This window comes from Schistocerca gregaria, chromosome 4, assembly GCF_023897955.1.
Source record: "Schistocerca gregaria isolate iqSchGreg1 chromosome 4, iqSchGreg1.2, whole genome shotgun sequence".
NCBI lineage: Eukaryota > Metazoa > Arthropoda > Insecta > Orthoptera > Acrididae > Schistocerca > Schistocerca gregaria.
In genome coordinates, this window is record NC_064923.1 from 391,989,650 (window position 1) to 392,013,832 (window position 24,183).

Below are 24,183 nucleotides of genomic sequence, written 5' to 3' on the forward strand. Positions count from 1 at the left end.
CAAGTGTACAACATAATCCACAGGAGTGGCGTCTATTTGCTGACTCCAGTAAAACCAGCTTGAAATCAGTACTACTGCATAATGGACAATTCGCAGTAGACATGGAAGAAACTTAAGAAACCATGGCTTTGCTGCTAGGGGCAATCAAATATAAGGATCATTAATGGCAGCTTTGCTGTGATTTAAAAGTTGTTGCACTAGTTACTGGTTTACGAAATACTGATACTTTTGTGTCTTTGGGACAGTCGTGACACCAAAAACAACTATACAGTCAAGGAATGATCTATAAGGAAGTCATATATCCTGTAAACGTAAATGTGAACAATACCCCATTGGTTGAGCCCGATAGAACATTTTGCGTCCCCTTCATATCAAGTTGGGCCTTATCCGGAACTTTGTAAAAGCACTGGATAAAAAAGGTGAAGCCTTCAATCACTTAAAAGAAAAGTTTCCCAAATTAAGTGGGGCAAAACTGAAAAAGGGTATATTTGTTGGACCATAAATAAGAAAATTGCTGAAAGATCCAACCTTTGATACCAAGCCAACAGATATCCAATTAGCAGCTTGGTCTTCTTTTAAAGCAATTGTGAAGGGCTTTTTGGGTAACAGAAAGACAAAATCTATATTACCATTGTGAATGATCTGTTGGACAACTATAAGAACATGGGGTGTAGAATGTCGCTTAACATTGACTTTTTACATTCTCACCTAGATTTCTTGCCGGAAAATTTCGGAGTCATAAGCGATGAGCATGGTGAACGCTTTCGCCAAGACATTCTTACCATGGAACACCATTAAGGCCATTGGAACCCTTCAATGATGAGTGACTACTGCTGGGGTCTTGTTAGGGGAGTGATGAAACGGCAAACAAAAGAAGAGCTCCATCGTCGCATTTTTCAAAAGTCATTGACGATTGAAGGTGAAAATTTCTTCTGAACCAATTTGAACCTTTTATTGGCTTCATGTCCCTTTATATACATACAAAATAGTATTGATTTCAAACGTTCTGAATGTGTATTTTTGTTTTACTTGTATCAATTTTCGCTATTACCAATTTTTACAGTGCATTCAACACCCCAAAATTGGGTAAATCCACCCATTTACAAACCAGATGCAGAAAAAAGTTTAAATTTGGTAACTTGTGTCATACAAGTTACGAATGTGACTATGATTCGGATCTAAAAATGTGAAATATCGAATAAAACATTTCCATACGGCAACTTCGACTTCTAATTCGTTATTCGCTGTATTAGAATACTTTATACCCGAAGTTGTACTCGAATCCGCTAAATTTATAATTTTTGATCAGCCAAACTGAATCTACCATTTTGAAATTTCGTAATTCCGACCTTGTATTCCCAATCAGCGTTCCAAACAATTTCAAAGGAACTCAGTTTTGCAGGATTTTATATCTATTTCTTTAGTACATCCGGGTTTTGAAGCGAGTTAGGGCGCCGTACTGCCTCACGTGTTCTGAAAGCCACCAGGTGGCATTTAAACTTGCGGTGGACAGTGCTCTTAATTTTTTTGATCCTTAGCGTTGATAGACGTGTACTGTGGCTAAAATGTCGCCAGAGTTCATATTCGCTGTCGGCAAACGCTGTGCAAAAAACGCCGTGTCAGCGCATTTGCTCGTGACTAGCTCATGGGTGTCCCTACGACGGTTTTACATCAAAGAGGCACTGGTGTTTTCACTTTCTACCTTGTCAGAAGTACCACCAGTGCCTTGTTTTGAGGAAAACTGTCGCCATCACGTGTTGGTGTCATCGCGGTATGTTACAGAGAAGAGACAGGTCACAGTCCGGAAAGGAATCAGTCAATTCAGTGGTGGAGTCCCGCCGGCGGCAGCCATACCACGCAAAACCTCATCCTTGCCGTGGTATATAGAAGTCGCCACCGTCACACGTTTACCTCTGCTCGCTGCATATCACAAGACATACGCACAGGTCACATTCATCTACAAAATGTCTTGCAGAAGTGATGCACAATAGTATCGTCCGATATCCATTGGTTGCAGAACTTCAGAAGTTAACCTGAGCTGAATTATTCTGCTATAGCTGCCACAGCTGTACAGTAAAATAATAAATGAAAGACTTCGAAACATCTCCGATTCAATTTTATTAGAACAATAAGTAGGCGTACGTAAAGTTAGATCTTGTGCAGATGATGATTCACTCTGAAACAAAATGTGCATAGAAGGCGAGAATTCAATTTGGAGATATGCCTTCATTCACCGACTTTGAGAAGGCATTTGACCGCATCTACAGGGAAAAGCTCTGGTCGTTAATGGAGAAAGAGGTCTCCCCAAACACCTGATACAAGTATGCCAAATAAGAATAGATAGTGGCAAAATGCTGACACCAGAAATGAAGATAAACCAGGGAGAAAAACAAGGCTGCAGTGTGCCACCTTGACTGTTCAACATCTGCATCAACGACCTGGTCAGAGAGTGGATGATGCACAAAATACCTCAGGGTACAAGAACTATAGCACTCCGTCTTCAGGCCACGAGTGGCCCATCCGGACCGTCCGACCGGCGTGTCATCCTCAGCTGAGGATGCGGATAGCAAGGGCGTGTGGTCAGCAAACCGCTCTCCCGAGCGTTACGATGGTTTACTTTGACCGGGGCCGCTACTAATCAGTCGAGTAGCTCCTCAATTGGGATCACGAGGCTGAGTGCACCCCGAAAGGTGGCAACAGCGCATGGCGGCCCGGATGGTCACCCATCGAAGTGCCGGCCACGCCCGACAGCGCTTAACTTCGGTGATCTGATGGGAACCGGTGTATCCATTGCGGCAAGGCCGTTGCCCACTATAAGAATTAGGCCAGGCAAATTTCTAAATACAATGTATTCTGCCGACGGCCGGGTAATCATACAGGACAGTGAAGACAAATTACAAACAGTCGGGCGGCCTTTAGTGGCCGAGCGGTTCTGGGCGCTTCAGTCTGGAACCGCTCGACCGCTACGGTCGCAGGTTCGAATCCTGCCTCGGGCATGGATGTATGTGATGTCCTTAGGTTAGTTAGCTTTAAGTAGTTCTACGTTCTAGGGGACTGATGACCTCAGATGTTAAGTTCCATAGTGCTCAGAGCCATTTGAACCATTTTTGAACAGACAGCGGTATATAGGTTAAACTACAAAAACCTAAATTATAATCTAAAGGTATCAAAACATAACATAATAATAGAACAGGTGCCCCATTTCTAGTATCTATGATATCAAATAAATTTTGGAGAAGAGAAAGATGTAAATAACAAAATTAACAAACATTAATACATATGGAGCACTATAGAAAGTACATTGAAGGGTAAGACTAGAAGAGAAACTGAAATGAAACCTTATGTCAGAGCACTTAGCAATTTAAATAACAGAGAGTAGGAAACTCAGAGCAAAAGACCTAAGACAACTTGAAACATAAGAAATAAAGTTCCTTAGCTCAGTGAAAGGCTGTACAAGAGGAAGACAGAATAAGAAATGAAGAAAGGAAAGAAATAGGGGGTTCAGCTATTAAATGGAAAAAGTAATCGAATGAAAGCAGGATCGTAAGAAGCGTGTGTAGCGTATGTCACCTCAGAGACTCCCTCGACAAGCAATGGAATACACTTTTATTGGAAGAAGGAGGGTGGGAAGGCGTGAACAGGCCATAAACACTATTCCTGGATTGACAGAAGAAGATTCTAACGTAATCAGTTATGTCGAACAGAACGAGCTCCTCTATGACAGTCAGCTTGGATTTCAGAAACATCGGTCATGCGGGTTCCAGCTCAGGCTTTTCTCACATGACATCCTGAAGGCAATGGATAAAAGCAGCTAGGAAGATGCATTATTTGACTCAATACCACACCTATACTTATTATCGAAAGGAGCATCGATCGAAATTTTTGAGTGAATTAAGAATTTATTGGCAGAGACTACGCAGCATGTTATCTTGGATCGAGGGTCGTCAACAGAAGAAGTGACTTTAAGTGTGCTCCAGGGAAGTATGTTGTGACCCTATCGGTTCTTGTCGTACATTAATTATCTAACCGTCAGTTTTAGTAGTAACTTCAGATTTTTATACATGACGCAGTTATCTGTAATGGAGTACTGTCTCTCAACCTCCGTAACCGAGGTCGGTAACGAATGCCTCTGCAATGACGCTCGACTTGGAGGAACGCCAGTTCGAAGCCTAGAGGTAGTCGAAACCTTCGCTGCCAGTATTTGGTGACGAAGAAGAGGAAAGATGGTTCCCGATCACCAGTCTTTGCGTCAGTGTCTTGGATTAAATCCGAAACCTCTTCGCATGACACTAACGTTGAAGTTGTTGTTGCTTTTTTTCCCTTAATTTATATCTAAATATTCATCCAATGAGTAGAAGGAGTTGTCATCTAGAAATTCTTTTAATTTATTTTTTATTTTACCCACGGTCATCCTGCAGACATCTATTTAAGGATCTAGGGATCCTCACAGTATATATATATTCACTTATGAAATTTGTTGTTAATAATCCAACCCAGTTCAAAAGTAATAGCAGTGTGCATAGCTGTAACACCAGGAGAAAGGATGATCTTCACTATGCAGGGTTAAATCTGACTTTGGCACAGAAAGGGGTAAATTAAGCTGCCACAAAAGTCTTTGGTCACCTACCAAACAGCATCAAAAGCCTGACAGATAGCCAACTAACATTTAAAAATAAATTAAACGAATTTCTAGATGACAACTCCTTCTACTCATTGGCTGAATTTTTAGATATAAATTAAGGGAAAAAAAGCAACAACAACTTAAACATTGTTGTTGTTGTGGTCTTCAGTCCTGAGACTGGTTTGATGCAGCTCTCCATGCTACTCTATCTTGTGCAAGCTTCTTCATCTCCCAGTACCTACTGCAACCTACATCATTCTGAATCTGCTTAGCGTATTCATCTCTTGGTCTCCCTCTACGATTTTTACCCTCCACACTGCCCTCCAATACTAAATTGGTGATCCCTTGATGCCTCAGCACATGTCCTACCAACCGGTCCCTTCTTCTAGTCAAGTAGTGCCACAAACTTCTCTTCTCCCCAGTCCTGTTCAATACTTCCACATGAGTTATGTGATCTACCCATCTAATCTTCAGCATTCTTCTGTAGCACCACATTTCGAAAGCTTCTATTCTCTTCTTGTCCAAACTATTTATCGCCCATGTTTCACTTCCATACATGGCTACACTCCATACAAATACTTTCAGAAATGACTTCCTGACACTTAAATCTATACTCGATGTTAACAAATTTCTCTTCTTCAGAAACGCTTTCCTTGCCATTGCCAGTCTACATTTTATATCCTCTCTACTTCGGCCATCATCAGTGATTTTGCTCCCCAAATAGCAAAACTCCTTTACTACTTTAAGTGTCTCATTTGCTAATCTAATTCCATCAGCATCAACCGACTTAATTCGACTACATTCCATTATCATTAGTGTCATGCAATATTTTGTGTAATGTAATATCTTGTACAGACATCTTTTATTAACCTGACACGTTCCACATCATTACGAAGTGTCGTATTCATGATCTATGGAACAAGTATTAATCTAATCTAATCTAATCTAACAATCGCTTAGTAGTGGAAAGACGTCAGGACCAGATGAGAAGTCTATAAGATTCTACGAAGATCATGCAAAAGATTTTGCTCACCTTGTAGCAGTAATTTATCGTAGATTGGCTGAGCGGCGAAGGGTATCTAACGACAGGAAGAAAGCTTAGATCATTCCCGGTGTTAACAAGGGCCGTAGAACACTTGCACTCAATTATAGACCCATACAGTTGTTGGTCCATTGGCTCTGAGCAGTATGCGACTTAACATCTGTGGTCATCAGTCGCCTAGAACTTAGAACTAATTAAACCTAACTAACCTAAAGACATCACACACGTCCATGCCCGGGGCAGGATTCGAACCTGCAACCTTAGCAGTCGCGCGGTTCCGAACTGAGCGCCTAGAACCGCGAGACCACCGCGGCCGGCACCCATACAGTTGACTTCGATCTGTTGTAGAATTATGGAATATGCTTTATGCTCAAGAATTATGACGTTTTTGGAGAAGGGAGAACTCCTCTATAAAAATCAACATAGATTCCGTAAGCAAAGATCCTGCGAAACTCAGCTCGCTCTGTTCCTCTATGAGATCCACGGTGCCGTAGACAATGGCGTGATTCCACGTTTTTTGACTTCGGGAAGGCATTTGACACCCTCCAGCGCTGCCGTTTAGTGAAAATAATTCGAGATTGTCGAGTATCCGAGAAGATTTGCGACTGGCTTCAAGACTTCCTTGCAGAGAGACCTCAACACGTTGCTCTTAAGGGAACAAAGCCTATAGATGTAAGGGTAATTTCCTGTATATCCCAGCGAAGTGTGATAGTTAGTGTTTTCAGTGTATATAACTGATCTAGTAGAAAGAGTTGGACCCTCTCTATGGCTGTTCGCAAATGATGCGGCTGTTTATAAGAAAGTAACATCGCCAAAAGATAGTAACGATTTGTAGAATGACTTCTAGAAAATTGGTGAATGGTGGAGGTTCTGGCAGTTGACTTTGAATGTAAATAAATGTAACATATTGCGCATACATAGGAAAAGAAATCCACTACTATATAGCTACCCTATTGATAAGAAACAGCTGGACACAGCATCTGCCGTAAAATATCTAGGAGTAAATTTACAGAGCGACCTTAAATGTGGAATGACCACATAAAACAAACAGTGGGAAATGCAGGTCATACTGAAGGAAGGATCTTAAGGAAATGTAACTCGTCCACGAAGGAAGTGGCTTATAAGGAGCTTATTCGATTGATTCTTGAGTATTGTTACTCTATATGGGATCCCTACAAGATAGGACTGATAGAAGAGATAGAGAAGATCCAACGAAGAGGGCACGTTTCGCCACATTTGAAAAATTAGAGCCAATACAGAAGCTTACCGGCAATCATTCTTCCCACGCGCTATTTGCGACTGGAACGGGATTGGAGGGCTCAGTTAGTAGTAAAAAAAAGTATCGACCGCCAGGCACCATTAAGTGGCTTGCGGAGTATGATGTAGATGTAGATGAAGGGTCTGAAAGAAAACATCCTGCAACAATTGCCGGTAGGTTCTAGGCAGGAGGAGGGAGCAGTATGGACTGAGGAATGATTTCGTGGCTTGCCCTGGATCGCCTCGCCTTTGTGGAAGGCACATTGGATCAACACAAGTATGCTTCTTTCCTTACAGACCATGTCCACCCCCACATCCACTTTGTTTTTCCTCGACACGATGGCATTTATCAGCAGGACAATGCAACGTGGCACACACCTCGCAGTGCACGTGCGTGGTTCGAAGATCATCAGGATGAGCTTATCATAATCCCATGGGCATCAGACTCCGGGAATTTAAGTCCAATCGAAGATCTGTGGGACCACCTGTTCGCGCCATGGATCCTCGAGCGAGAAACCTATCGCAGTTGGCCTTGTTATTGGAGTCAGCGTGGCTCCACATCGCTGTCTATACCTTTCAGAAAATCATTGATTCACTTCCTGGGCGTCTGTATTGCAAAACGATGTTATTGAGGCTTTTGACGTGGCCACATTCATGTGACTGGACAGTTTATGCAGGGTACAAAAGTAGACGTTGTTGACCAGTAATACGAGGTTCAAATGGCTCTAAGCACTAGGGGACTTAACATCTGAGGTCATCAGTCCCCTAAACTTAGAACTAATTAAACCTGACTAACCTAAAGAAATCACAGACATCCATGTCCGAGGAAGGATACGAACCTACGACCGCAGCAGCGCGGTTCCGGACTGAAGCATCTAGAACCGCTCGACCACAGCGGCCGGCTCAATACGAGGGCTATTCGGAAAGTATGTTCGGATCAGTCGTGAAACGGGAACCATACTTGGTAGGACATGTTTTGAGGCATCAAGGGATCAGCAATTTAGCATTGGAGGGCACCGTGGAGGGTAAAAATCGTAGAGGGAGACCGAGAGATGAGTACACTAAGCAGATTCAGAAGGATGTAGGTTGCAGTAGGTACTGGGAGATGAAGCAGCTTGCACAGGATAGAGAAGCATGGAGAGCTGCATCAAACCAGTCTCAGGACTGAAGACAACAACAACAACAACTGAAAATCCGATGAAGCTTAGCTCAGATGTGTTCGATAGTGTCGCTAGTATGCTCGTCGATAGCAGCACGTCGCTATTTTCAATTCTGAGCGCACATTGAGCACGTAAAGATGCCCCAAATATGAGCGTCCAATTAGAGATTTCACGTGATGTTATGCAGCCCACATAACATTACTGTCATGCGTTTCGTTCTTCACGACAATTCTCGGCCGCACTTAGCAGGGGACCGGCCGGAGTGGCCGTGCGGTTCTAGGCGCTACAGTCTGGAACCGAGTGACGGCTACTGTCGCAGGTTCGAATCGTGCCTCGGACATGGATGTGTGTGATATCCTTAGGTTAGTTAGGTTTAATTAGTTCTGAGTGCTAGTCGACTGATGACCTCAGAAGTTAAGTCGCATAGTGCTCAGAGCCATTTGAACCATCAGCAGGGGGCAATGAAGATGTTGGTTATGAAGACAACATTTTGGCACAGACAACGAGCTGTAGACGAGTGAAGAGAATTGGTAGAAAGCACAGGCGGCTGCGTTCTATGACGAGGGTATTGGAGGGTTGGCACAACGCTACGACAAATGTCTACCTGCAGCGGCGACTTTGTATACAAGTAGTTGTGATGTGTAGCTAACTATTGCAAATAAAACATTTTTGATTTTCACAGTGCTTTCCATTTCGCGACGGGTGAGAAGTTAGTTTCCGACTAGCCCATGCCGCGCCGAGTGGCAGCGTTGTTAGAGGCGCCATGTCACTGATTGCGTGGCCCCTCCCGCCGGAGATTCGAGTCCTCCCTCGGGCATGGGTGTGGGTGTCGTTCTTAGCATAAGTTAGTTTAAGTAGTGTGTAAGTCTAGGGACCGACGACCTCAGCAGTTTGGTCCCTCAGGAATTCACAAACATTTGAAAATATTTGACTAGCCCATGTCACAGATTGTGACGATCGTGAAAACGAAATGAATACCGAGAGTAAAGGACAGCCACCTGCGTCAGCGTTCACTTTATGGGCTTAAATGTGCGTGTGTCAATTAAAAGAATAACGTAACATATGAATTAATCCATATGACAACAGTAGTAGCTGCAACTCTGTCCAGAAGGGGAAACAAATTTCGCTACCCGTGACCCGCCGCCCACGCGCCGCTGTGTATAAGTTTGTGGAGGCGTCCGCGCTGAATTGACAGTGACAGGTGTCGTGTGCAGAGCGCGGAGCGAGCAGCGCGAGACGAGCATCTGGCGCTGCCGGCGGCCAGGGGAGCGGCCCCGATACAAATTAATTCGACGGGTCGGCGCGGCGGCCTGCGGGCGTGCGTGCGTGTGCGTGCGTGCGTGCACCTGTGAGGCGCTGCCGCCCGCGCACCAGACACGCAGGCCGGCGCGGGCGCGGGCAGCCAGCGCGGCCCAGCGGGCGGTGTCAAGGTGAACGGCCAGCCAAGGCCGCGGGCGCAGCGACAGCCGCGGCTCCACACTCCAGCCTCACCAGCCGCAGCGCGGCACGGCGCTGCCCCGTTACCCCGGCAACCACATCCGCGGCAACTGACATCTTCGCCGTTCACAGGAAATGGATTTTATTGGGCAAGTACCGGACCTTCAGTGCCTCTAAAGCCTGAGGCTTCGGAGAGAAGACCAGGGCCCCGCACACGACGACGCACCCACCGAACCGTCGCCAGCGATATCAGTGCAGTCGGTCGTTCGCCTCGACCCGGCCTTACACGAGCGATCTGCCAAGCAGTTTCGTCCGATGTTACGAGCCTCAATGTGTTGAGAAATTCTCCTATCGAAAATGAGCTTATAAGTTTAGCAGCAGTTGTAGTTGATCTCCGCACCCTCAGGAACACTTAACAGAAAGGAAAGTAACAAAAATGAGAATTAAAACTAATTAAAGTTGGTTTGAAACTATTGTTTTGGTAGCTGTAGATTACGACACTGAAGCGCCTGAGAAACTGATATAGGCATGCATAATTAAAAGTTGTTGTTTTGAGGTCTTCAGTCCTGAGACTGGTTTGATGCAGCTCTCTATGCTGCCCTATCCTGTGCAAGCTTCTTCATCTCCCAGTATTTACTGCAACCTACATCCTTCTGAATCTGCTTAGTGTATTCATCTCTTAGTCTCCCTCTACGATTTTTACCCTCCACGCTGCCCTCCAATACTAAATTGCTGATCCCTTGATGCCTCAGAACATGTCCTACCAACCGGTCCCTTCAACTTGTCAAGTTGTGCCACAAACTCCTCTTCTCCCCAATTCTATTTAATACCTCCTCATTAGCTATGTGATCTACCCATGTAATCTTCAGCACTCTTCTGTACCACCACATTTCGAAAGTTTCTATTCTCGTCTTGTCCAAACTATTTATCGTCCATGTTTCACTTCTATACCTGGCTGCACTCCATATAAATACTTTCAGAAACGACTTCCTGACACTTAAATCTATAAAGATGTTAACAAATTTTTGTTCTTCAGAAACGCTTTCCTTGCCATTGCCAGTCTACATTTGATATCCTCTCTACTTCGGCCATCATCAGTTAGTTTGCTCCCCAAATAGCAAAACTCCTTTACTACTTTAAGTGTCTCATTTCCTAATCTAATTCCCTCAGCATCACCCGACTTAATTCGACTACATTCCACTATCCTCGTTTTGCTTTTAATGATGTTCATCTTATATCCTCCTTTCAAGACACTGTCCATTTCGTTCAACTGATCTTCCAGGTCTTTTGCTGTCTCTGACAGAATTACGATGTCATCGGCGAACCTCAAAGTTTTTATTTCTTCTCCATGGATTTTAATACCTACTGCGAACTTTTCTTTTGTTTCCTTTATTGCTTGCTCAATACACAGATTGAATAACATCGGGGAGAGGCTACAACCCTGTCTCACTCCCTTACCAACCACTGCTTCCCTTTCATGCCCCTCGACTCTTATAACTGCCATCTGATTTCTGTACAAATTGTAAATAGCCTTTCGCTCCCTGTATTTTACCCCTGCCACCTTTAGAATTTGAACGAGAGTGTTACAGTCAGGCGTAATTAAATACAGAGATAAATAAACAGGCAGAATACGGTGCTGCGGTCGGCAACGGCTATATAAGACAAATGTCCGGCGCAGTTGTTAGATCGGTTACTGCTTGTACAATAGTAGGATATCAAGATTTAAGTGACTTTGAACGTAGTGTTATAGTTGGCGCGCGAGCGACGGGAATTACCTGTACGACCGTTTCACGAACGGGACCAAACAGTACTAAACAGAAGCGTTCATTTTGACAGAAGTGTAACCCTTCCGCAAATTGCTGCAGTTGTCAATGCTGAGTCGTAAACAAGAGTCAGCGTACGAACCATTCAACGAAATATCATCGATATTGGCTTTCGGAGCCGCGGGATCACTGGTGTACCCTTGATAACACTACGACACAAAGCTTTATGCCTCGCCTAGCTGCGTCGACACCGACATTGGGCTGTTGATGGCTGGAAACATGTTGTCTGGTCGGACGAATGGATGGACGTAAACGACTATGGAGACAACCTAATGAATCAATGGACCCTGCATGTCAGCGGGAGACTGTTCAAGCTGGTGGGGCCTGAGCACTTGGAGTGATATGGGACCCCTGATACGTCTAGATACGACTATGGCAAATAACACGTACGTAAGCAACCTGTGTGATCACCTGAATCCATTCGAGTGCATTGTGCATTCCGAAGGACTTGGGCAATTCCAGCAGGACAATGGGTCACGGCATAGGTCTAAAATTTCTGCAGAGAGGCTCCAGGATCATTCTTCTGAGTTTAAACACTTCCGCTAGCCACGAAAATTCCCAGACATGAAAATTATTGACTATATCTGGGTTGCCTTGCAACGTGCTGTTCGGAAGGGATCTCCACCCCTTCGTACTCCTACAGACCCCTGCAGGGTTCATGGTGTCAGTCCCCTCCAGAATTACTTCAGACATTAGTCAAATCCATGCAACTTGTGCTGTGGCACTTCTGCGTGCTCCCCTACACGGTTTAGGCAGGCGGACCAGTGTGTTTGGCTCCTCGGTGTATACAGAGCAGATTACTACTCCAGTGACGCCAAGTGGTTTGTGTACGTCTTTCCAGGGAGCTAGTATGATTCGTTTTTCGTTTATTAGTCCTCAATTCAGTTTTCATTCATCAACTTTACAGTTTAGATTATGACGCTTGCCGGTCGTGGTGTCTATAAAAAGCTTATCCTAAAATAATTTTGATAATGTGGGGGCATAGTCATAATATATTCCTTTAAAGTCAGTACCACCATTACACTGTTGTTTATTTACAGTGTCACATTTACGCTTACACAATCATAATTTCAGCTCCAAAGTGCCATTATCAAGTGTTTATTTCAAGTGTTATAAATAGGCTAAGATGGCATACTGTCGTATTAAAATACACTATTAGACACATTGCTCAAGAGTCGATATTTCTGGCAGAGACTACTGCTTTGTTTCATTACTGAGTACACAATCTTGATTGAATGACAGTCGGCTAAGTCAACGCCTTTAACATGTGCCACTTTTTTCACAATATTTTTGGAATGAAGTTGTGACTGCGATTGCATAAATAATACACACGATTCTGAGTAACAATTTACTTTCAAATTATATATTCAGCACACACTTACATTAATTCAGCGATGAAAAACAATCAGAACAGAATCAAACCAGCAAAGGAATGTGATGCAAATGCAAATGAGAATGTGAATGCTAATGAAAGAGTCTACAGTGCTTATTCAATTAGACATCAATAAATTGTGAAAAAACATTCTCTTCGAGCTGTGACGTAGTTTGTGTTATAGCTCTACGATGTAGTTTCTCCTTGCTCTAACATAACTTAGCCACTGAGCTTGAACATCAACTATTATTACTTATAAGTCACTAAGAAACCATAAAAACTACGTTAAAACCCTAAAATTTAAGAAAAGAGGCGCCACATTTGTGTTATTTATAAGCTGAAAACATGCCAAGTACGACATAATGGAGAACTAGCAGAGCCTTTTCAAGTTAATTCGGGAGTACGACAAGGGTGTATTCTTTCGCCAACACCATTTCTTTTTCTGTTGGACCGTGTGATGAGGAGAGTAATGGGGGGGGGGGGGGGGGGGTCGGAAGAGAGGTCTGAAATGGGGAATGTGGGATAGGCTCGAAGATCTAGATTTCGCAGACGTCATCTGCTAAATGACACGACGATATCGAGATCGAGACATCGAGACATCAAAAACCAGCTCCTAGTATTTTAAATGTGAGATGGCCAGATATGATGACAAATGAAGATCTTTGGAGGGAGAACATTCAACAACCAGTCAATATACAAATCAAGGAAAGAAAATGGAACTGGATTGGGCATACACTGAGGAAACCAGATGGAGTTGTTGAAATGGTGGCATTGGATTGGAACCCTCAAGGAGTTAGAAAACGAGGTCGTCCCAAACAGACCTGGAAAAGGACGATCGAGAGAGTAGATGCAGAGGATGGGAAAACCTGGAGTGAAGTGAAGAGACTTGCTAGAAATCGTGGAGGAATTTCTTCACGGTCCTATGTTCCGGAGGGAACGACAGGAACTAAACTAAAGCTGAAAACCGAGAACAGTTATCGATACGGATGGAAGTGAAAATGTCACAAGAATATAGGCGCTTGAGATGACCAGATTATACTATTTTATAAATGCCCGATTGTGGTGAGCTCACTGAAAACAAAAAAAGGAGCTACAGCAAATGACTGCGATGACACAATAATTGACAGCGTCACCCAAAAGGAAAAAAAAAACTGTATGAACTCAACCTCCATACAGAAAATGAAAAAGAAACTCACATCTTACGTTTCTTTCAAAGGCAAACTCTGCTACAAAATAGCAAACATTTTCATACCACACAACATTAACATTGCCTTCACAACACGTAACAAACTGCAACAGACACTAAGATCCAATATTAACACTCATGGTGATAAACGCAATGAGGCATTTATAAAATGGCTCGTAGCACCTGCAAAGCCCTCTGTGTAGACCAAACCGGATGAGACTTCCAGAAAAGATACAACGAACAAATAAATTCATATCACACTAACACTTATAATAAATCAGCAGTAGCCATCAACATAAAAAGTCATAGGCCATCCATTCCATGGTATTGCGCATTATCTTCATGCATTACGTAAAATGAACAATAAACATCAAATGGAAATATATGAAGAATTGGAAATATTCATTCATCGCACAGTACATGGAGACATGTTATTAAATGATAAACTTGAAAGTAATAATATCAAAATCTTTAAAAACTGCTCCAATGTTGAATGACTATTTCAGTTGAAAAAGAAAGTGTTTACGAACTACTCATCTAATATTTGCCATGACATAAATACATCTAGATATAACTGTTTCTTCTTCTCTGCATACTACTGTTTTAGCAATAGAAATTAGCTTATCTTAGCTTTTAAAGCTCTTTGGATTGATGTAAGCAAATGACGGGGAAAGGGTTAAGTTGTGATATACTTGTTACTGTGCTCCAGGTCTTAGAAAACGAAATTATCAAAAAAATCACTTTTATCACATAAATTACACACTACAAAATATTTATCTTCCTGAAAATGCAACTTTTTTGGCACATAACCACACAGGCACGCACAGGAAAGAAAAGTAACCTTACTTCATATTAATTACAATGTAAAAGTAACTGTAAGTGCATCTAATGGTGGCCGCATGCAGCTACCGTCAATATGTACATCGTAGACGAAACGCCTGACTAGGACGTATGGGGATACGCTAGACGTTTGTCACGATTTCGTAGCTTACTACCTGGATTCCCATTATTATGGACTCTTTTGAATTCTTAGTCTTCTTTTGCGTGTTAATAGGTACATGTTCTTGGTTTCATTCTGCTGGTTTTCCATATGGATGTTTCAAAGTTCGTGGTATTGTATGTGTAGTTGCACATATCTGGCTACTGGTTTACTAACTGACTTTTACTAGGTTATTCTTTGTTGCTTATTGTTACACGTAAATAGCGAACTTGCCACACGGGAAGTTCCTCGACAACAGTTTGTCAACGTATGTAATGCACGCTACTTTTAATCCAATGGGTACATATTGACGGTGGCTGTTACTAACGTTGGCAACATCATTTTGCGTCTGGTAGATTTTTTTGTAGTTAGTAGGAACTTTGTTATGCTTCGTAGTTTCTTTGGAGATATTGCATCCAGGGTCTTTTAGATACACAAGTTACACATCTGCTAAGCTTGTGTCGTGGACTTAGGGATACGACTGGGTTGCTTTAGAGAAATATCAGTGGAGCACGTGTCTATTTGTACACCAGGTTTTCTGCTGCGTTTTACATCGTTTTTTTTTATATTAGAATATATGTTGATATACCGGTGGGTTTGTATTTTCCAGCGAGCGCTTCTTCATTAGGTTCGCGTTGCATTAGTCCATTCCGGCCACTTCGTATTATGTTTTAGTTGTCTTCGGGTTTTGTTATTGGTACTCTCATATTTGTAGGTGTTCCGGTGAGGGACGTATGTGACTGCGATTGCTTTGTTGGTGTAAGTGATTGTACGTGAGGTCTCCCCTCTCAAGTCCATTACGTCATTTGTGTACAAAAGAAAGTGCAATATAAATTAGATGTTAAATTTTGTTTTGTATGAATAACAATACCACATTTTCATTGTGTAAGTTTATGATGTGGTTCATCCCCTTTTTAGTTGTAAAGTGTCATTTACGTTGTCTGTGCTCTCATGCTCTTGTATCATGTTATGTGTGTTTTCATTTGCAGGGGGCTAAAGATGAAGCCATTTGGTGTCGAAACTGGTAACATGTGCTAAAAAATATAAACGACGTAGATCCAAATGAAGCCCCTGGTTTTGTTATCATTATTCAAGTACTTCGAGTCCGGCTCAAGTCTCACTTTACATGACGGATTACCTGAGACTTATTTCAAGTGTGTATTATCTCTACGCTTTGTGCATAGTGTGCGTAAACAAACGGATAGATCCGTACTATTGGATGATTCTGTTGGTGAAAAATCACTGGAAATGTAACAGACGCGAAACACCTGGGAGCAGTCGTTCGGTGCGACCTAAAGTGAAACGACCAGATAAAACAAGTTGCAGGAAGATCAAATGCCTGGCTGAGATAAACTGGAAGAATCTTAAGGTAAGTAATTCTCCCACGAAAGCAGTGAATTACAAAACATTAGTTCGACCGACACTTGAGTATTGTTCGTCAGATTGAGACTCTAACCAAGTAGGATTAACAGAACATATGGAGAAGATACAATGAAGCCCGGCACATATAGTCACGGGTTCGTTTAGGAAATGCGAGGGAGCTACGAAGACGCTCAACGAACACCAGTGGCAGTTGCTAGGAAAGAGGCGTTGTGTATCACGGAGAAGGTTGCAGCTGAAACTTCGAGAGCATACTTTCCAAGAAGAGTTTGGTAACATATTACTTCCTCCCATGTATGTTTCGCGAAATAACCACGTCGAAAGATTAGCGGAGCTCATACAGGAGTTTATCGACAGACGGCCTTGCCACGCGCCATTCGCGGAAGGAACAGAGAAAGGGTAAAACGACAGTGTTACCGGAAGTACCCTCCGCCAAACACCGTAAGGTGGCAGGAAGGGTAGAGATTTACGTGTATTTACATTACGCAAACATGCTGTTCAGTCTTCATGTGAAAATGCTTCCCCTCCCGTTATTTTATCCCTAGATATTAAGTGATTGTGCTATTAAAAGCAGATGCCATAGTAAAAATCGACCTAGTGTCATATTTTATGCTACTTGAGCGTTTTAAAAGCAAAATGTAAAATTTCACAGTAGATATCATTAAATGTACTACGGCTATATGTTGTGCGGTATGTTAGAAACCTTCAAAGATTTAAATATGGAACCAATCTAATAGTCTCCATTCGTTCCACGACTTATACTCGACTGGCAACGTTTTGTAAATAAGTGTCGTCATCTTCACTTTGACCATATATAAGTCCTACTTCTCATCAGCTACACGTCAGCCTATAGTTAAATGTAGACATCCAAATTAATAGCTTATAACAGGTAGACGTTAAATACCAGAGACAAGCCTAAAATAGTTAGTTACTAGTTCTTGTTACTTATTGAGGTGAGTCATATCAGACCATCTGATAATATTTCTAGTCATTCTGCTTGATTTATGTTACCATTTCCGCGTGGGATTATGTATATGTTCGCTCTGTAACATTTTGAGGGTTCAAGATTGCTTTCAATTCTCTGCTGCTTACGGAAAGAATGTTTGCATGACTGGGGAATTAGAAAGATGTGGACAGTCCATTTGGATGTAAGAAGCTAACTATGGTTTCATTCTTTCCCTAATTTTTTTCCAACTACACTGGCTGACCACTAGTGTCCATTTTATTCACAAGAAACATGTAAAAACCATCACAAAATCCTAGAATGACTTTATTGATTTTTTTTGACAAATTAAAGTCATTTACATGACGTTTCTTTGTGCCAGTCAACAACCAGCCTTCCAAAAAAGGATTGAAAGAAGAGCATAAAGAGGATGAGTTCTAGGTGATTTGTGGTAATTTGTAATTTTCTTTGTCGTACGGGACAAAGTTCAAGGTTATCTTGGACCGATGACCAAGCAGTTTGGTCACTCCTCCCAACAACCAGCCAAGGTACCATTGGACCAGTACACATGTAACAATTCATCCCTTTGTAACTTATTACAAGGTCGGCAACGAATTTGAACGCACAAGTCTTGTCACCAAATGAGACTGACTCACACATGACACGTTTACTGTGCATCAGTTCCAGTCCTACTTTATTGACTTTCTGACTAAAAAATGTAATGAAAAACCAAGTAAAATATATTACTTCTCAGACGGAGCAGTAGCTCAGTATAAAAGTAGAAAGGTCATCAACCTGTGTTGTCACGAAGAAGGTTCCCACACTAAGGCCCAGTGGCATTTTTCAGCCAGCGGTAAAGGAGATAGCTATGGTGTTGGTGTAACAGTCAAATAACAAGCTGCCCGACCAAGTTTGCACCCAAACACTGAGCAAATCGTTACACACGAATAACTTTGTGTGTTTGCAAAGGATTATGTAGAAGGAATCAGTTTCAAGTACGCTACTATGAAAGATCATGAAAATTAAGGATTGAAACTTAACAGAGAGATTTAAGAAATGCTGCCCAATAATCGTGAAGACACAAAACTTTACACCTTTATTCCACTAAGAAACAAGAAAATACAAGAGTGTATTTAGACTCTAATGAAAGCAAAATTGAACTGGTTGCAGCTGTTGATACAGATCTAATATCGTTTCATGGCATCGAAGCATATATTGCTTGTCAATTTAGTGGAACTGGTTACTGGCCTCAGTAGTTGGAAAAAATGAGGAAAAGGATGAAATCACATTTAGCTTCTTATATCAACATGGACCGCCCACATGTTTCACATTACTCAACAATGCAGACATTCTTTCCGTAAGCAGCAAGGAATTAAGGGCAATCTTGAACCCTCAAAATGTTACAGGGCGAACATATATAGTATCCCATGCGGAAATTGTGGCATGCAACAAACTGATTGTCTAGAAGCATGATCAAATGGCCTGATTGACTCATCTCAATAATTAACAGGAACTAACAACTAACTGTTATTAGGCTTATCTCTGGCATTCAGATGTACTGATGTTTTAAAAGTTTGCAACTTGTATTTTTAAATTCAGCACTGAAAAGATAAATATTCCTCCCCCCATGAACCATAGACCTTGCCATTGGTGGGGAGGCTTGCGTGCCTCAGCGATACAGTTAGTCGTACCGTAGGTGCAACCACAACGGAGGGGTATCTGTTGAGAGGCCAGACAAATGTATGGTTCCTGAAGGGGGGCAGCAGCCTTTTCAGTAGTTGCAGGGGCAACAGTCTGGATGACTGACTGATCTGGCCTTGTAACACTAACCGAAACGGCCTTGCTGTCCTGGTACTGCAAACGGCTAAAAGCAAGGGGAAACTACGCCGTAATTTTTCCGGAGGGCATGCAGCTTTACTGTATGGGTAAATGATGATGGCGTCCTCTTGGGTAAAATATTCCGGAGGTAAAATAGTCCCCCATTCGGATCTCCGGGCGGGGACTACTCAGGAGGACGTCGTTATCAGGAGAAAGAAAACTGGTTTTCTACGGATCGGAGCGTGGAATGTCAGATCCCTTAATCGGGCAGGTAGGTTAGAAAATTTAAAAAGACAAATGGATAGGTTAAAGTTTGATATAGTAGGAATTAGTGAAGTTCGGTGGCAGGAGGAACAAGACTTTTGGTCAGGTGAATACAGGGTTATAAATACAAAATCAAATAGGGGTAACGCAGGAGTAGGTTTAATAATGAATAAAACAATAGGAATGCGCGTAAGCTACTACAAACAGCACAGCGAACGCATTGTTGTGGCCAAGATAGACACGAAGCCCACGCCTACGACAGTAGTACAAATCTATATGCCAATTAGCTCTGCAGATGACGAAGAAATTGAAGAAATGTATGATGAAATAAAATAAATTATTCAGATAGTGAAGGGAGACGAAAATTTAATAATCATGGTTGACTGGAATTCGGTAGTAGGAAAAGGGAGAGAAGGAAACGTGGTACGTGAATATGGATTGGGGGTAAGAAATGAAAGAGGAAGCCGCCTGGTGGAATTTTGCACAGAGCACAACTTAATCATAGCTAACACTTGGTTCAAGAATCATAAAATAAGGTTGTATACATTGAAGAAGCCTGGAGACACTAAAAGATATCAGATAGATTATATAATGGTAAGACAGAGATTTAGGAACCAGGTTTTAAATTGTAAGACATTTCCAGGTGCAGATGTAGACTCTGACCACAATCTATTGGTTATGAACTGTAGATTAAAACTGAAGAAACTGCAAAAAGGTGGGAATTTAAGGAGATGTGACCTGGATAAACTGACTAAACCAGAGGTGGTACAGAGTTTCAGGGAGAGCATAAGGGAACAATTGACAAGAATGGGGGAAAGAAGTACAGAAGAAGAATGGGTAGCTTTGAGAGATGAAGTAGTGAAGGCAGCAGTGGACCTAGTAGGTAAAAAGACAAGGGTTAGTAGAAATCCTTGGTTAACAGAAGAAAGTAGTAAAGGAGTTTTGCTATTAGGGGAGCAAAATAACTGATGATGGTCGAAGTACAGAAGATGTGAAGTGTAGACTGGCAATGGCAAGGAATGCGTTTCTGAAGAAGAGAAATTTGTTAACATCGAGTATAGATTTAAGTGTTAAGAACTCGCTTCTGGAAGTATATGTATGGAGTGTAGCCATGTATGGGAGTGAAACATGGACGATGGCTAGTTTGGACAAGAAGAGAATAGAAGCTTTCGATATGTGGTGGTACAGAAGAATGCTGAAGATTAGATGGGTAGATCACTTAACTAATGAGTAGGTACTGATTAGGATTGGGGAGAAGAGGAGTTTGTGGCACAACTTGACTAGAAGAAGGGATCGGTTGGTAGAACATGTTCTGAGGCATCAAGGGATCACCAATGTAGTATTGGAGGGCAGCGTGGAGGGTAAAAATCGTAGAGGGAGACCAAGAGATGAATACACTAAGCAGATTCAGAGGGATGTAGGCTGCAGTACATATTGGGAGATGAAGAAGCTTTCACAGGATAGAGTAGCGTGGAGAGCTGCATCAAACCAGTCTCAGGACTGAAGACCACAACAACAACAAGATAAATATTATTTTTTCGATTACCTGTTAAAAGTTATTTTATTTTCATTCCGTATTTAACTACGCACTGAAGCATAGCTGATGAGAAGTAGGCCTGATATTTAAAATAAACTAATTATTGAAAGTATCTTGCAGCAATATGTTAAACATTAAATTACTTTTGATAGTGATCCCATGTTCATCCCAAGTTGGCACTTCCAGAATATGTAGAGGAAAACAGAATCTTTCACATAAATATATTTTAAGAATTGTAAGACACAGTGTTTCAGAATTCAGTAAATTTAATAATGATATTTTTATAAAAACGTAGATACTTTTCAGCTAAGTATGTTTCACATCGTACAAAGCCCTTTAGAAGACCTTCCAAATGAACTCACTTTCATTGTTCCACCTTCAATTAGAACACAAGTTGTGAACAAATCAATGTCGTTCCATAAGTAAAAAATAAGATTTTTATTTACATTTTTGAGCACCCATTAGTCAGTACCTTTCCATCAGAGAAATGTGAGAAAAATTGTTCTGTGTTACTCTTTATCAATACTATATTCATACTTAATTTCAAATAAATCCGAGAGGATGAAGTTGAATATAATATTTTTATTTTTTGGTTTTACGTGAAATGCGCCAGTAATGAACAGGTCAGTCATCATAGTTGTAATCAGGCTGAACTTTGTGTTGCTGTTATAAACGTTACACCAAACCAAAGAGTAACCACTGACTGACAGGGAAAACAGTGATAAGAAAGCTAGTCTAAGCAATATCTCCAACAACATTCCGCGAGGACTGGGAATCTTCCCGAATACCGAAATATACTGAGCTTAGGCAAAATCCGATCTCCTCTACGTGCAAACTGATCACAGAATCGCAATTGACTTGGTCGCAGCTTGACTTTCGGTAGATGCGTAAGCTTGGTTGGAGTGTCGAGATGCTTATAACATTATCATTGATTAAAGTGGAAATTGCGTTATTACCCGTCAGCTTTGACTAGTGACTTGATGAACATGGTGAATATAGCTCATATCCTTTAGCCATGTTTTGACACAGAAATAAAACAATCAGATTTGACTGCGATAATTTACGCATCAGAAAAGAAGTATTTAGAGTTAAAACTACGTTGCTTAGGAACATTTATCGGAAAGAATACAAATCGAGTACCCATATCGTAAAATACAGTTCTACAGATGTATTGGATGCCATGACAAACAGTTCGAATTCAAAAGTAATGATCATCGTAAAAAATAGAAGGTAGTACGCAAAACACTCTTTAGCTACATAGCTCGTCAGGATACTCGAATACGCAGTTAAAAATTTATGTGTGTATCCGGAGTAAATATAAATGGTTACTGTTAAAACTGTAACTTTTTATAAGAAAGAAAACCAATATACTATCGTAAAAGCAGCTCTATAGTTGCAGTGGAAACCATGATACACGATAAGAATTTTTAAAAACTTTCCTGAAGAGGAAGGACCTAAAATTGTTTCTCTCGAAACTAAGGAAAATATGACAACTAAGAATACTTTAAAGGAATGCAATTCAAAATGGGCACCTAGAAGGTACGTCACTGAGCATTTACTGTTACCAGTGGTCAAAGTTGACGGCTAGTATCGCATATTCCTCGGGGCCAGTAGCATCCGCGTCTCCCGGACCTGCTCTGGTTAAGAGCCCTTAGCCCTATGAATACAACATTTGAAGTATTATTGTACTCTTCGCAAAAATCACTTTCGGCGTCATAGTCTTGCACTTGATCATTCAACACAGTTAAATTTACGGGAATCTCTTACAAAAGTTCCTTCGACGCAGAAAAACCGAATGCGTTTAGTAAGCATTCGAACGTTATGTGATCCGACTCCGTCTTAATGTTGAAACAATCTGCACCTGATGTAGATCGTCTTCCTCTTACTTTTGGAAGAAACTGCGCCCTGTTGCGGACTGCGTTCCAACCAAAAGCCTTTACGTAGTATAGGCAAACTAGTGCGTCATGCAGTCACTAATTTCGCAGTAGGATACGACCCGTTCCACCAAAGCAATACATCAATGCGGTAGCACCTACATGGCAATGTGTTGTGCTCAGCTACTCAGTACCTACAGAATCCGTGCGTTCACCAGCACATTAGGGGCTATTATCTTGTGCACTCTTACAATCATCGAGCGTAATGTTGTGACAACTTACAGCGTTCGTGTTCGATGTGGTGGTACGGCGAGATTTAAATTCCTCTAAATCTCTTGGCCTATGTACGATCACCTTAGGCAGCCATCAACCCCCCCTCCCCCTCCCGTTTCCCACCGTAAATGGACGTCTTTGGCTTTCGGATGGACTGCAGGTAGATATTACAAAATGGTTCAAATGACTCTGAGCACTATGGTATGGCACTTAACATCAGAGGTCCTCAGTCCCGTAGAACCTAGAACTACTTAAACCTAACTAACCTAAGGACACCATACACATCCATGCCCGAGGCAGGATTCGAACCTGCGACCGTAGCGGTCGCGCGGTAGATTACAGTAACGGACAGCGTTCTGTGTACGGTACTCTTCACTGTGACCGTGTCACACTTCAACACAAATTACTATCTTATGAGGGCTGCATCATAACCTGCTAATAACTATTTTCAGTACTGGATTCAAACTTGGTCCTTCTGGAAATGAATGATACGAAAGCTTCTTAATCACATTGTTCATCTACTTTTTCTTTACTGCCTTTAGTTAGAAGGAAAATAGATTTGAGAAAATAGACCCTCGATGTTATTCAACAGAATTCCAGAGACAGAAACAAACATACAAAATCTGTATTGGAACGGTAGATCGATATGTTTACTGTTACTTCAGAGAGTTAAAGGCAACAATACATGATAATGAATGGATCTTCATATTATTTCTGAGATTTATCCTGAAGGAGATCGTACATATGCGAAGAGATTTAGAGGAATTTAAATCTCGCCGTACCACCACGTCGAACTGGACTTGGAAGAGCGGTTCAACGAAATGGACAGTGTTTTGAAAGGGGGATATAAGATGAACATCAACAAAAGTAAAAGGAGGATAATGGGATGTAGTCGAATTAAATCGGGTGATGCTGAGGGAATTAGATTAGAAAATGAGACGCTTAAAGTAGTAGGTGAGTTTACTATTTGGGGAGCAAAATAACTGATGATGGTCGAAGTAGAGAGGATATGAAATGTAGACTGGCAACGGCAAGGAAAGCATTTCAAAAAAATGTTCAAATGTGTGTGAAATCTTACGGGGTTTAACTGCTAAGATCATCAGTCCCAAAGCTTACATACTACTTAACCTAAGTTATCCTTGTAACGATTTCAGGCCGTGGGGGAGCTTGTGACGTTAGAACCCTCAGGCGGAAAACTGGTACATACAAGACCGCTT

General features: G+C 41.8%; 1 pseudogene; it reads right to left on the reverse strand.

Annotated features, from left to right (window-relative positions):
- Positions 1-2,691: 2,691 nt before the first annotated feature.
- LOC126268523 (5S ribosomal RNA) lies at positions 2,692-2,809 on the reverse strand (annotated as a pseudogene).
- Between the last annotated feature and the right edge of the window lie 21,374 nt (positions 2,810-24,183).